Source organism: Uloborus diversus, unplaced genomic scaffold (genome assembly GCF_026930045.1).
Source record: "Uloborus diversus isolate 005 unplaced genomic scaffold, Udiv.v.3.1 scaffold_1153, whole genome shotgun sequence".
NCBI classification, from domain to species: domain Eukaryota; kingdom Metazoa; phylum Arthropoda; class Arachnida; order Araneae; family Uloboridae; genus Uloborus; species Uloborus diversus.
This window is the reverse complement of record NW_026557825.1, coordinates 1-15,676: the sequence shown is the minus strand read 5'-3', so window position 1 is coordinate 15,676 and position 15,676 is coordinate 1. Positions and strand designations below refer to the sequence as shown.

The following is a 15,676-nucleotide window of genomic DNA, read 5'->3' as shown; positions in this document are numbered from 1 at the left end:
AAAATGACACAAGAGACTTTCAGACAGTTCAAAGCAAAGTAACAAACTTCTTTGGTACTGCGCAGTACAGTGATTAAAAAGAAGAAAAAAAGCGTCCATGATAAATTTTTATGATTTTTTTCCAAACTCATTTTTTACGAATACTCAGTTAAAACGAGTTGATACCGCGGTCCTTTTGCGCTCGTTATAAGCAAGTTCGACTTTGATACGCCCATAAACTGGAATTGAAAAACTCTGACTCTCGTCAGCTACGGGTTTGAAGACCGCACACCGAACCACCGACGATCATCTGGGCAATAGATGCAACGTGCTCGATAAGTATATATAACTCTCTTTTTTGTCATTAAATTTAGGGTCATTAAGAATCATTTTTAGCCACGGAGGTATTCGCTACGTCATTTGGATTGTTTTCTATAGCGTCTAAAAGTTATCTTGCACACGGATAGGACTTACCTTAGGTAATTTGTTATAAATAGATGTATTTCGGACAATAGTGTGTGTAATTCCACCTTTTCATGAATCCTTACAATAAATATTGTTGAAAACAGCGAGTACCAAGCGTGCTTGGGAACTAAACCCCGGGGGCTTCGCGTTCGGCTGACAACCTAATCAGAATATCTGCCTAGAGCCCTTTCTACGTTAGGAAGACTTCAGATGGGCAAAGTAGGCCTTGGCACCTATGGACTATCGTGCCACTGGGTTTGGTTAAAGGCAGCGATAGAAAGACATTAAAAATTTGGTTCCTGAAAATGTGTCTCAAAATGTAGCAATAGTGATATTCTACTTAACTTTTTCAAAAAAAAACGAATTTCAGTCAAAAACATTTTAAATTGTGATCAATTAGATGTTTTTATTACAAAAGCAGAGTTTAAACATTACGAGGACATATCTCAGCAGGTCTCATTATTTTCACAAGTACATTTGTCCGAAGTGAAAGGGAGAACAGCTTCTCCACATATGCATCGAGAGTATTAACGACACTTGGTCTTGCGATTTTTTCCTGACAAACTTCAGAAGCAGAATAAAAATCTATTCGACCTGAAAATTTAATTTTGATTGTATTATTACAGTAAAATTTTAAAGTTAATATAAAGTTAAACGAAAGGAAAAAACATATAAGTATATCTTCCATGTCGTCGGCCATTCGCTCGATTTTGTTCAACCATACTCTTAAGGGTAAGAAAGACTGCAGTTACTTGTAAACGCTTCTTCAATATATGCCCTGCTTGAAGTGACGTTCGAAGAGCATTAATATTAGTGCGTCCTGAGTTGTGGGAAGGTTTTCAATTTTCCTTTGAGAAGAATACATTGTTTTCCGTGGGAAATTGATGTTATCCTCTTCACTGCATCTATCATATAGTTTTATGACGTACTTTTCCAGCCCAAGTACAATATACAGTACTCTTCTGGAGTAAGGGGTAGCGAAAGAGAATTAAAAACGTCGTTGACTGCAGATAAGGCTTGCCATGCTGTCCAAGCTGATCGTTTTCCTTTGTTTCTGAAAGACGAGGTTGTGTCACAACATGCAAAGGCGTAAAAAGACAAAAGTTCGGCGCACTTTTACGGACCAAGTGCAAATTGTTGCTTTATGGTGCAGATATCGAAACTTCGGTACGATTTTCCAGTGTTCAACCCAATCCACAGCAGCTGATCACACCCCTCGAGGTTTTGAAGAAGCGCAGTGGCCAAAACGACAACGTCGTTGTCTACTGTCCTGATGAAAACTTGGTTGTAAACATGAGTTGCACCGTGTGCGCATGGAACAGCATTCTATCATTGGCTTCATCATAGGAGCAAGGCATCAACCCTGTCAAATCAAAACCGCCATTGCAAAGGACACTCCTGTGAAGAGTGAAAATAACGACTTCTGTTGTGAAAATTTATTGTGCTGAAAGGTCCTCAAAGCATTCAAATAGTTCCTGCTTATTTGAGTCGTTTCTCAAAAATTCAGACAGGTTTTTAAGAACTTGTGTTGTAGCCTCCATTTTCGGCGACAAGAACCTTTTCCTCTTTTCAATATTAACGCAGACTTTAGAGAAGAAGGTACATACTAATCAAATGCTACATCCATTCTCTGTGCCTTATTGAAATGTGGACTGTTCAAATAAGCAACGAATTTCATTTCATAGTTAGAAAACGAGCTTCTCGGCTCTGGGCGAAGGTAATTGAGTCGCTGCTCCATCCTCACCACCATATAGAAGTTCTGAGATTGCTGCTCTGTGGTGTCTTCGTCAGGCTGTAAACAAGTGGAAAGATCAGCTTTCTTTCCAAATCAAAGTTCGCCGTTTTCATGAAGTGATGGAGGGTAAATATGATACTCGTGACTGGAAAAGGCATCCTAATTCCCCTGACGTACTTGACAAGCAATGTTATAGAGACGTACTTGACAAGCAATGTGGAGCCTTTAAAGAAAGGCTGCGGTCTTTTTTATGGCAGCAAGCTGTCCTTCTTTCCTAGATGAGGATTTCACTAAAAAACTATTAAATACTGCCAACTTGTTTTTTTTTTTTTTTTTTTTTTTGTAATGCTGTGTCAATAGAAACGGGGCAATCAATGAGTATTTTTTGAAAGAACTCATTTGCTTGAGATTTGTCATAAGTTTTCATACTGCGCAAATTGGATGCCGTTTCAGAATTTACAAGTACTCGTGAGTCCAAATCCATGAGGTCACGACTTGGTTCTAAGAACAGATTGCTTATTTCATTCAGAATATTAATCATACCCTCAACGCTGTTGATGAATGAAAGTTGTTTTGTGTTAGAAATTTCATGGTGAGTGCTTCCCTCGTCTCTGCTAGTCTTATTTGAGAATATTACTGAATTTATGGACGATTCGCGCAACTTCGGGTCCTGCAACCATCCATCTGAGCATAGCAGAGTCAGCTGCTCCACCGTCTGATTTAATAAGCGCATTGTTTTGTTCATGACCTTCGTCGATTGACATTCCCGAAAATGCCATTCTTTTCTTCCTTACTATAAAATTTCCTTTGCAAAATTCGGAATAGATATGACGTAGACGATCCCTCAGAGACAGCATGTCCCACATATGGATTGACACAGCGTGAGCGTAGTTCGGCCGATCAAGGGAGAAGAACATCCACTTAAAATTGCACGTAGAGTTATAAATCTCCAACATGTAATGCCCGCGTGAAAGTCAGGACATGAAATTCAGTCTCCAGGAGGAGCTGACAAGAACATAACTGCGAACTTCTCCTTTTCTGAATAGATATCAATCGTTTTCATTTGTAGTTTTCGGACTGTCCTCTCATTGATTTTCATACTTTCTTCAAAGGCTTTTTTGCGCAATGCAAATAACGCACATGCCGTTATTTGATGAGCCCGGCATTTTTTTTTTTTTTTTTTTTTTTTTTTGACGTGAAAAGTGACTAAGAATGGTTCGGCTGTACCACTGGGTGAGACGCTTTGGGCGCTATAAAAAACAATCCAAATGACGTAGAAAGTGCTGTTACGGCTAAAAACGCTCTTTGATGACCTTAAAACATAATTAAGAAAAGAAAATGCTTTTACCTCAAAAGATAGACTTCTCGTAATGCCGCCAGACTAGGCGGCAAAAGTGATCTTTGGTTGTTTTGTGGCTAAACGTCAAACAGGCGGCCTTTTTGACAAAGCAAGTGGATGTTTTAAGTTTTATGAATAAAGTTTACAATGATTGTTTCGGTTTAGTTGTAAGGGTATCTGTGTAGCCCTTTTTTTTTAGTACTTTAGGAATATTTTTATTTTTCCACTGTTGGCAGATCTGAAAAGTCAGCATTTTTCTTATTTTTGAGGTCTTAAAACTTTATTTTTCAGTGACGGATGTATCCTCTACGTTCTATATCTTTGATTATTGCATTTAGCTTCAACAGTAACTAGAACACATTAAAAAATATATATTATCAGGCGGAAAGATCGTTACGATGGATTTAATTTTCGCGCGTTTGCACAATATTACTCAAACCTCACAGCGAATGCCTTCATGTATAAAAACGTTCTCAAAAGGTCCCAGAACAAGAATCTAAAGCAAAATTGCTTTTACCTCGAAGTGCACAATCCACCTAAATTTTGTCGTTATGCCTCCGAACTAATATAGTATCGATACATTTTACTTTCTTACCATCTCGTCTTTTCTTTGACTCTCAAAAGATAGCTTTGTCTTACACAAAGCACTGTCTTTAATATTTTTGGTTTAATTCTTGAAATTAATATTTCTGTGTAATGTTTAAGTATGTACTCGTCTTCTCGATTACTTTCAAGATTGCTGTTTTTATCTTCAAATCTATTACTGATGTAATATTTTAAAATTTAGCATTTCCTTCTCTTTTTGACTCTGAACACTTGGCGTGGCCGAAAATTTACCAACACTAGGTTAATGACTGTGTTTCGTTTCAAATACTAAAGCTTAAAAGCACTTTCCTTTCCATACAATTGTAATCCAGACCGAAATTTGTTTTGCTTATATCAGGTTTCGATATTTAAAATTTTATTTTCCCCCCCTATATTTCAACAGATTTTTTAAAACCAAAAGCGTTTTCTATTCCGATTGGCTCATGTTTGAGTACAGACTTGGTGGTGTTATTTGACAATAAGAATAAAACTTAGTTGTCATTACTATTTAAACTCTGAACCTGCAACCACCGTTTGTTTCTACTTTCGAATCTTTGATTTGAAAACGGAAGGTTTTCATTTTGAAAACTTTTGTTCCGGTTGGGATAGTTTTGGGAAGGGGGGTAAACCAGCAACAGGTCTACCCTCCCTCTATACTTCTACCATATTTCTTTCCAGTAGCACAGTGCTCAGTTTCACAAATCCAGTTGGACAAAATTTCTGTGGTTAGTCAAACCAAGGGGCACAGGTTAATAAAATCGATTTATCGATAACATAAAACAACTTGAAATAAAAGTTAACAACTAAGATTATTAACAAAGTCACTGTCTGAAAAACTCAATTCAACTGCCAAAATGTTTTTCTGTAGAAACGTTCAGTAGAAACAGTAGTGGTGAAATATTATATTCTACAATTAAACCAAAAACTCTCGTGTGGGGAGTGCCATACGTAAGGCAGCGTCATCTACTGAGAGTCAAAGAAAGAATAGAATAATAAAGGAACATAAAGGTAATGCTTCCATTATAGATTAAGGACAACTCTCAAAAGCAGATGCAAAGACTTCCTTATAAATAATTAAGTCATTGAAATCACAGGATTAATTATGGGAAGTAGCGCGATCTGTCTAACGTCGAAGGAAGAATGCAATGGTAAGAGAAACACAAAAAAAAAAAAAAAAAATAACACATGTATTTTGATTAATTTGAGGAAGAAATCCTTAAAGCAGTTCTGACGACTTATGCATCTCTCAGAAATATTAGTTTTAAAATATAAACCGAAAAAAAATCTTGAGCTAGGTTGAAGTGTAAGGTACGCCATCTGCTGACAGTAAATAAAAATGCAGTCGAAAGGGAAAGAAAGCATACGAAAAAAAAATCTTGAGAGAAATTCTGAAAATAAATATCCACATGCGTTACTCAGAAATATTAATTTTAAAACCCGAAGAAAAAGAAGTTTCTTGATCTTATTACGCATGAGCTGCAGCATTATATGTTTTATTCGAATGAACGAATATGAAAAAAGAGCGCCTATTCAATAAACCATGTCTACCAGATTAGTTTTTAAAAGAGAAATAAAGCAATATAATCCAATATGGGCAATAAAACATTCGAATATTACAAATAAACTCAAAATCAAGCAGCTGTTGCCTAAACAACATCAACTGCTGATTTTTTGTTGAAAATTAATAGTGAAACAAAGTGCGTAGTATATGTATACTAACTGTGGTATTAAATTGAGTATTTAAACGCAAAAGGTTTTTTAATCGTGATTTCGATTTTATATATTTAAAGTATTCCCATTAATCAATGAAAAAATGTAGAAGATAGCATTTCCCAAACGGTATTCAGTGAAATACTAATGTTTTTGCAACATCTTTAGCAAATTATTCTGTTTTTAAGCAGTTCATTAAATTACGACTGAAACCTAATTTACTTTATCCACTCGTAAATTCTTGTTTCAATACTTGTCACACAAAGAATTGGCAATTTTTATTTAATGATTACATAATAACTGCATGTGATGAAAATGATAGTTTTCACGCAGAAATTTTTGATTAGAACTGTTCACTGCTATAAATTTCATTTCATCGTGCGAGAGGTATTCCCCCTCCCCCTCTCTTCGTTATGCCACTGATTCGTAACGAATATTTTCTGGTTCTACTCTGTAAAAAACTTTTGATGACAGAACTGTATTGATTTAAAATGAATTGGTTTAAATTTCAAAGTATTTAAGATATGCTTCAGATGCTATTTCATTTTCTTTTGAATATTTTAATTCCTTGTCGCCAAACTTTTGAAAAATCCTTATTTTTGCGTTTTACGCGGGAACCTAAATGCCGCATGAGAGCAAAACCTCACAATTTTCGGCTTGAAAAAATGTAAATATTTTTTCTGTTATTAAATAATTTGTTTAGAAAAAAATGATTTTTTAAAGAAAATTATAAATTTCAGGCCTCGTGAGGGACACCTATATATTTTTTGATTTGGGTAAAAATTTTTATGTAAGATGGTGGTTGGTAGGGGACCTTTTTATCAACTTGACAAAATGAATTTCAAAAAAAAAAAAAACTTTTCCGATATACCCCAATGGACAGAAGTACGATAGAATTTAAGACAAGCAATTTTCAGCCGTCATACCTTCACGGGCGACTTTATAGTTATATGACAATACACATACTATTCTACATATGTTTTGGTGTTTAGTTTTTTATACTTAATTCCTGAAATAACATACTTCTTTGTCATAAAATGAAAACGATGTTTGCAAGATTGTTTTATAACTTTTAATGTTTGTTTATAATTCACAAAACTAATCTTACAATATAATCAGAAAATAAATTCAACTAGTTTTTATCTATAAAACATAAATAAATGTATCAAAACTTCTTTATTAGCAAAATAATTTTCAACCAACATTTGCAAAATAATAATAATAATAATAATAATAATAATTAAAAATCTAATACAATAATACTGAAAATTCTAACTTGAACTTATTAACAATCCTTATTTTTGCGTTCTATGCGGGAACCTAAATGCAGCAACATTGCAAAACTTTCTATTTGACGATAGTTCCAGGCTATTTTACTGTACATTTTAGACTTGAAAAAATGTTAACATTTTTTTCTGTTATTAAATAATTTTATTAGAAAAAAATTATAAACTTTAGGCATCGTGAGGGACACATAAATATTTTCTTATTTGTATTTTTTTTTAATTGTAAGATGTGGGATAGTAGGGGCAATTTTTTCTCAACTTGACAAATTGAATTTCAAAAAAAAAAACTTTCCCGATATACCCCAATGGGCACCAGTTCGATAGAATTTAACAGACACTGCTTTCAGAGTAGGGACGCCCAGAAGGTGGAATTGAACCACTCTGACTCTCGTCAGCTACGGGTTTGAAGCCCGCACACCGGACCACCGATGCTCATCTGGGCAACTGTTGAATCGTGCTCGACAAATATATATAACTTTCTTTTGCGACGATAAATATTCTAACGGTAGACAAAATATCCAGTGTAATGCGTAAAGAGAAATGGAAAATTATATCTAATTAAAGATATAAACCTTTCTGTAGTCCTCATATCTGTACCTAAGAGACAGAGGAACGTTAAGTCACATTATGTTATTTTTACAGAAGTGGAAAAAAAACTTTTTCTGGCGCATGTAAAGGATGAAAAGCGCGCACGTTATTCGCTGGTAAAATTTGGAAAGGACTTTTTGTTAAGAGTTGCATTCACTCAGGGCCTGACTAACTAAACGTGAGGCCCAAGGCCCACAATAATTTGGAGGCCCCCTAAAGGCTATTATTTTAAAAATGCGTTTTTTTTTTAAATAGTTGTAATGCTATGCCTAATTCTTTAAGTAATTTGGGGGCCCTTAGGAAGAGGGGAACCCAGGCCCGGGCCTAGTAGACCTGTCAGGTAATTAGGCACTGCATTTAATTGACTCGATGCGAGATAGGCTTCTATATCCACTTAAAGACAAAAAATCGTAATTTATTTACTTACGTCCTTCCGACTCTGAGGTACAGATATATACATATATATATATATATATATATATATATATATATATATATATATATATATATATATATATATATATATATATATATATATATATATATATATATATATATATATATATATATATATATATATATATATATATATATATATATATATATATATATATATATATATATATATAACAGCCAATGATCGAGTCCACGTGTTTCAACAATGAAACTCGCGCCACGGCATGATTATTTAATAAAATGTTTTGGTAAAATCTTTAACATGCAGGGGAATGCTTTATTGTAACAAGACTGAACTCGATCCGGTACCTCAACTGTTTTTATTGGTAAGACTGTCATTTCAGGGGAATGAAGATACGAAAAAATGGTCAACAATGAACGCTACCTACTGGAGTTTAGGGTTAATCCACTGGAGTTAGGGTTACGATTTAACTATCCAACTATCACCAAACGGTCAATCGCTTCGTTCAAATGTAGAAGAATAGAAGCAATTTTCACTCGTCATACCTTGACGGGAGACTTTATAGTTATATGACAATAGACATAGTATTCTACATATGTTTTGGAGTTTAATTTTTTATACTTAATTCTTGAAATAACATACTTCTATGTCATAAAATGAGAACGATGTTTGCAGGATTGCTTTTAACCTTTAAAGTTTGTTTATACTTCACAAAACTAATCTTACAATATAATCAGAAAATAAATGCAGCTAATTTTTATCTATAAAACATAAATAAATGTATCAAAACTTCTTTATTAGCAAAATAATTTTCAACCAACATTTGCAAAATAATAATAATAATAATAATAACTAAAAATCTAATACAATAATACTGAAAATTCTAACTTGAACTTATAAACAATCCTTATTTTTGCGTTCTATGCAGGAACCTAAATGCCGCAACATAGCAAAACGTTCTATTTGACGATAGTTCCAGGCTATTTTACTGTAAATTTTAGACTTGAAAAAATGTTAACATTTTTTTCTTTTATTAAATAATTTTATTAGAAAAAAATTATAAACTTTAGGCATCGTGAGGGACACATAAATTTTTTTTATTTGTATTTTTTTTTTTTTTAATTGTAAGATGTGGGATAAGTGGGGCAATTTTTTCTCAACTTGACAAATTGAATTTCAAAAAAAAAAAAAAACTTTTCCGATATACCCCAATATGCAGCAGTTCGATAGAATTTAACAGACACTGCATACAGTATAGGGACGCCCAGAGGGTGGAATTGAACCACTCTGACTCTCGTCAGCTACGGGTTTGAAGCCCGCACACCGGACCACCGATTATCATCTGGGCAACTGTTGAACCGTGCTCGACAAATATATATAACTTTCTTTTGCGTCGATAAATATTCTAACGGTAGACAAAATATCCAGTGTAATGCGTAAAGAGAAAATGAAAATTATATGTAATTAAAGATATAAACGTTTCTGTAGTCCTGATATCTGTACCTCAGAGACAGAGGAACGTTAAGTCACATTATGCTATTTTTATAGAAGTGGAAAAAAACTTTTTCTGGAGCATGTAAAGGATGAAAAGCGCGCACGTTATTCGCTGGTAAAATTTGGAAAGGACTTTTTGTTAAGAGTTGCATTCACTCAGGGCCTGACTAACTAAACGTGAGGCCCAAGGCCCACAATAATTTGGAGGCCCCCTAAAGGCTATTATTTTAAAAATGCGTTTTTTTTTTATAGTTGTAATGCTATGCCTAATTCTTTAAGTAATTTGGGGCCCCTTAGGAAGAGGGGAACCCAGGCCCAAACCTAGTAGGCCTGTGCGGTAATCAGGCACTGCATTCAATTGACTCGATGCGAGATAGGCTTCTACATACAATACACTTAAATACAAAAAATCGTAATTTATTTACTTACGTCCTTCCGACTCTGAGGTACAGATATATATATATATATATATATATATATATATATATATATATATATATATATATATATATATATATATATATATATATATATATATATATATATATATATATATATATATATATATATATATATATATATATATATATATATATATATAACAGCCAATGATCAAGTCCACGTGTTTCAACAATGAAACTCGCGCCACGTCATGATTATTTAATAAAATGTTTTGGTAAAATCTTTAACATGCAGGGGAATGCTTTATTGTAACAAGACTGAACTGGATCCGGTACCTCAACTGTTTTATTGGTAAGACTGTCATTTCAGGGGAATGAAGATACGAAAAAATGGTCAACAATGAACGCTACCTACTGGAGTTTAGGGTTAATCCACTGGAGTTAGGGTTACGATTTAACTATTCAACTATCACCCAACGGTCAATCGCTTCGTTCAAATGTAGAGGAATACAAGCAATTTTCACTCGTCATACCTTGACGGGAGACTTTATAGTTATATGACAATAGACATACTATTCTACATATGTTTTGGAGTTTAGTTTTTTATGGTTAATTCTTGAAATAACATACTTCTTTGTCATAAAATGAGAACGATGTTTGCAGGATTGCTTTTAACCTTTAAAGTTTGTTTATACTTCACAAAACTAATCTTACAATATAATCAGAAAATAAATTCAACTAATTTTTATCTATAAAACGTAAATAAATGTATCAAAACTTCTTTATTAGCAAAATAATTTTCAACCAACATTTGCAAAATAATAATAATAATAATAATAATAATTAAAAATCTAATACAATAATACTGAAAATTCTAACTTGAACTTATAAACAATCCTTATTTTTGCGTTCTATGCAGGAACGTAAATGCCGCAACATAGCAAAACGTTCTATTTGACGATAGTTCCAGGCTATTTTACTGTAAATTTTAGACTTGAAAAAATTTTAACATTTTTTTCTTTTATTAAATAATTTTATTAGAAAAAATTATAAACTTTAGGCATCGTGAGGGACACATAAATATTTTTTTATTTGTTTTTTTTTTATTGTAAGATGTGGGATAAGTGGGGCAATTTTTTCTCAACTTGACAAATTGAATTTAAAAAAAAAAAAAAAAAACTTTTCCGATATACCCCAATATGCAGCAGTTCGATATAATTTAACAGACACTGCATACAGTATAGGGACGCCCAGAGGGTGGAATTGAACCACTCTGACTCTCGTCAGCTACGGGTTTGAAGCCCGCACACCGGACCACCGATTATCATCTGGGCAACTGTTGAACAGTGCTCGACAAATATATTGTAACGGATTCGGTGCGACTTCCACTTTCTTGAAATGAAAACACAGTTCTTGATAAAAACACAGGAAATTTATTTACACTATGTACAGGAAAGATCGTCAACAACTGCTAAATTATTCATCAGCAATTAAGCAATTAGCACACAACACCGTAAACTCAACGTTTACACACGTATTTACTTCCAAATACGAAAACAACACAGCGAAATGCCTCGCTATAAACAGAGCTAATACACACTCTCAGTTCGGAATCTGAATCGAAACTCCCCTGTTTATCACGTGGGACGCCTTTATAAACATCGAAAGAAATCTCTCAAATATTCCACACGCTTCTCGAAATGCGTTGACCGTTATCAAATTTTATCAATGAAAAGAAAAGGAAATAGGGGGTCGTATACTTTAGCGGAATGAAAAGGGGTTGTATATTCATTACGGGAAACTATTTACAGGTTACGTTACTACAATTATTACTTTTTACAGGATTTGTAACATTGCCCCCTTCCTAAGGACTGCACGTCCCGGGCAGTACAATCCCCAGAAAGGGTGCCAAACTTCTATCACATGTTCACAAATACACACATTAAATAATAACCAATAATGCATAGGAAACACAATAATAACAAGAAATATTACTAAACATTAAAAGCAAAAAAATTATCTACAACTTTTATGTTATCAACCATGGTTGTTTACGTAATACTCATGAACTATGGCCATAGTATGGGGCTAACCGATCATAATGTACAACCCTAGGTTTTGCATTAGGTGATTTTTGGATCTTCACTACGACGTCATTTAGTCGGTTAAGGACTTTGTAGGGTCCATCCCAATGCGACTGCAATTTGGGTGAAAGACCTTTCCGTCGGATGGGATTCCATAACCAAACCTTGTCGCCTTCATTGAATTCATGTCCAGTAGACCTTGTGTCGTATCGGGTCTTCATCTTCTCCGCCGCGATGTTGATTCGCTCTCGTGCGAAGTTATGAACGTCTTCCAACCGGGCCTGGAGATCCTGGATGTACTCCTGAGGCGATGCAGGCGCATCCGGAGGACGACCGAAGACGAGATCACAAGGTAGCCGAAGCTCTCGTCCGAAGAGCATCTGAGATGGGGCATATCCGGTAGTCTCGTGGACAGCACTGCGGTAGGCCAGCAGGAACAAAGGTAGCTTCTTGTCCCAATCCTGTTGATTTCTGGATACCATAAATGAGAGATTGTTCAGGATTGTGCGGTTAAATCTCTCCACCATGGCGTCCGATTGTGGGTGTAGTGGTGTTGTCCTAGTTTTCTCAATTCCGAGAATTTGACATAGGCCCTTAAACAAAGCAGAGATGAAATTCCTCCCTTGATCGGAATGAATCTGCAAAGGTGTTCCATATCTCGAGATCCAATGTTGAACTAGAGTCTCTGCTACGGTGGTAGCCTCTTGATCTGGAATGGGATATGCTTCCGGCCATTTGGTGAAGTAGTCGATGGAAACAAGAATGTATTTGTTCCCATCAGCAGTTCTTGGTAGAGGACCCAGGATGTCGATCCCAATTCATTCGAAAGGAATTCCAACGTTGTACAGATGTAGCTTCCCCCTGCTTCTCTTCTTCGGTCCTTTACGAGCAGCACAGGCGTCACAAGAATGGCACCACTTCTCCACGTCATCCTTCGCCTTGCTCCAGAAGAAGCGCTCCCGAACTTTATTGAGGGTTTTCAAGACACCAAAATGTCCTCCAGTCGCACTACTATGTATTTCTTTCAGAACATCTGAAATCCTTGATCGGGGAAGTAGTAACTGCCACCTAGACGTTTTGCCTTCATCAGATTCCCATTTTCGGTGTAGCACGCCGTTCCGTAAATGGAGCGAGTTCCATAAAGCCCAGTATCTTTTTGGTGCAGGGCTGAAGATGGAAACGTCCTGCCAGCTAGGGCGTCGACTGTCACTTTCCATGTACTCCAAAATTGGTTTTATGTCGGGGTCTTCAAGTTGATCTTTTCGAACTTGGTCGTCACTCCATGGATCGGGTTCTGATGATATTGGAGTCATTGTCACCTGATAGGCGATAGGGCTAGTCGTTCCATACTGTTTCTCGATTCGGGAACAATAGTGGCAGTTCTCAGGACAGGGTCTCCATGATAAAGCGTCAGCATTACCGTGAGATAACCCTTTTCGATGCTTGATCTCCATGTCATATTCCTGGAGCCGCTGTATCCATTTGGCTATCTGGCCTTCCGGATTTTTGAAGTTCAAAAGCCAAGTTAATGAGGCATGATCTGTCCGAAGCAGAAATTTTCGGCCGTAAAGGTAATGATGGAAGTGTTCTACAGCTTTCACTATGGCCAGTAACTACTTTCTGGTGACGCAGTAATTTCGCTCCGACTTTGATAAGCATTTGCTCCAGTAAGCGATGACATGTTCATTTCCGTCAATTTCTTGGGATAAAACAGCTCCGATGCCCTCGTTGCTCGCATCAGTGTCCAGGATGAAGGATTTTTCAGGCTGAGGATAGGCGAGGATAGGAGTTGATGTTAAAGCCTCCTTCAGTCGTAGAAATGCATCTTCGCATTCTTTGGACCATTCAAACTTTTGCTTGCTCTCCGTCAGCTTATGCAAAGGTCGTGCAATGTTGGAAAAACCCTTTACAAACTTCCTGTAGTACGTGCAGAGCCCCAGGAAACTTCTCAGCTGATGGATGTTTTCGGGACGACTCCAACTCTTGACCGCAGATACCTTTTCTGGATCGGTTTGTACACCTTCAGAAGAAATGATGTGACCAAGGTAGTTCATTTCCCGGCGGAACAAATTACATTTGGACGGGCTTAACTTCAGATTGGCTTCCTTAAGCTTTTGCAGCACCTTCCTAAGATTTGCCAGATGTTCTTCGAAGCTGCGTCCCACGATGATGATATCGTCTAAGTAGACCAGACAGGATTCGTAAGAGAGTCCTCTTAACACTGTCTCCATAAGACGCTCGAACGTAGCTGGTGCATTGCAGAGGCCGAAGGGCATCACTTTAAACTGCCATAAGCCTTGTCCAGTTGTAAACGCTGTCTTCTCTCGGTCCTCAGGGTGTATCTCAACCTGCCAGTAGCCGCTCTTCAAGTCCAGGGTCGAAAACCACTTGTGTCCGGAAAGAGTGTCCAAGGTGTCGTCTTTCCGTGGAAGAGGGTAGCTGTCTTTCTTGGTGATTTCATTCAGCCGTCGGTAATCGACACAAAATCTGGTGGAGCCATCTTTCTTTCGGACCAAGACGATGGGAGAGGCCCAAGGACTGGATGAAGTTTCGATTACATCATTCTCCTTCATCTCTTTCAGGAGGGTTTCAACCTCTTCCTTCTTAGCGAACGGTAGTCGTCTTGGATGCTGTTTAATAGGGGGTCGTTCTCCAGTGTAAATCCTATGCTGCGTTAAATTCGTACGGCCAACATCCTTCGATGCTGATGAAAACAGATGCTTGAAGTCATCCACCAATTGTTCCGCAGCAGTTCTTTGATCTTTCGTTAATGCCGCACTCCCAATTAACTTCGATGTCAAGGACTCGGAAGACACAGTCTCGGGGGAATTGATTCTTCTAATGATGCAGTTTACTGGAGTACAAGTTTCCAACACTTCACCTTTTCGGATATTCCTTGGCCTTTCACTCACGTTGGCGACTCTCACAGGAATTACATCCTTAGAAAGGTCCACAAGCGTAGATGCCACCAGCACTCCCTTTAGGCTATTGCTTAGGTTAGGGTATTCAATGAGTCCAAATCGAAAACTATTGCTTTCTTCAATGGAGCCAGGTATTAATGATTCTGACCTTGAGGGAATCCATAAATCTGTTTGGGCTATTATTTGATGAGCGGATTTTACATCACTTTCTGCGGGGAAAACGGCTATGTCTTCTCTCATCGAGTGCAGCTCATTAGTCTGGAAGTCGAGAGTGAAGTCATATTTCTTCAAAAAGTCCAATCCGAGAATGAAGGGGTCCGTGATATTAGCGACGAATGCCGTATGATGGTAGGTGGCATTCCCAAACACTATTTCCAAGTCCACTTTACCGTCAATCTCGATTTTGTCACCTGTCACAGTCTGGAGACTTACGCGTGGCGATGTCCACAACAGCTTCAATCCAAATTCACGAGCCACATCTGTCCTAATGATTGTCACATTGGCTCCAGTGTCGACAATCAGTCTGCAGGGGTTCCCATTTACATGTGCGTAAATGAAAAGTCCATCCCTGCCACTACTAGAAGAGGAAATCTGCAGAGCTCTGGTGGTGGTGATTTCCTTCCCTCGCGTAGCTTGGCGAGCCGGACAACTCCTTCGCAGGTGTCCTTCAC

The 15,676-nt window shown here is 36.7% G+C and overlaps 4 non-coding genes across 4 annotated transcripts; all 4 read right to left on the bottom strand.

Annotated features, from left to right (window-relative positions):
• Positions 1–208: 208 nt before the first annotated feature.
• Trnastop-uca (transfer RNA opal suppressor (anticodon UCA)) lies at positions 209–295 on the bottom strand. Its single transcript has one exon. It is a non-coding gene; the product is annotated as a tRNA-Sec (tRNA).
• Positions 296–7,454: 7,159 nt separating this feature from the next.
• Positions 7,455–7,541, bottom strand: Trnastop-uca (transfer RNA opal suppressor (anticodon UCA)). Its single transcript has one exon. It is a non-coding gene; the product is annotated as a tRNA-Sec (tRNA).
• A 1,825-nt stretch (positions 7,542–9,366) lies between these two features.
• On the bottom strand, positions 9,367–9,453 carry Trnastop-uca (transfer RNA opal suppressor (anticodon UCA)). Its single transcript has one exon. It is a non-coding gene; the product is annotated as a tRNA-Sec (tRNA).
• A 1,794-nt stretch (positions 9,454–11,247) lies between these two features.
• Positions 11,248–11,334, bottom strand: Trnastop-uca (transfer RNA opal suppressor (anticodon UCA)). Its single transcript has one exon. It is a non-coding gene; the product is annotated as a tRNA-Sec (tRNA).
• Positions 11,335–15,676: the final 4,342 nt, after the last annotated feature.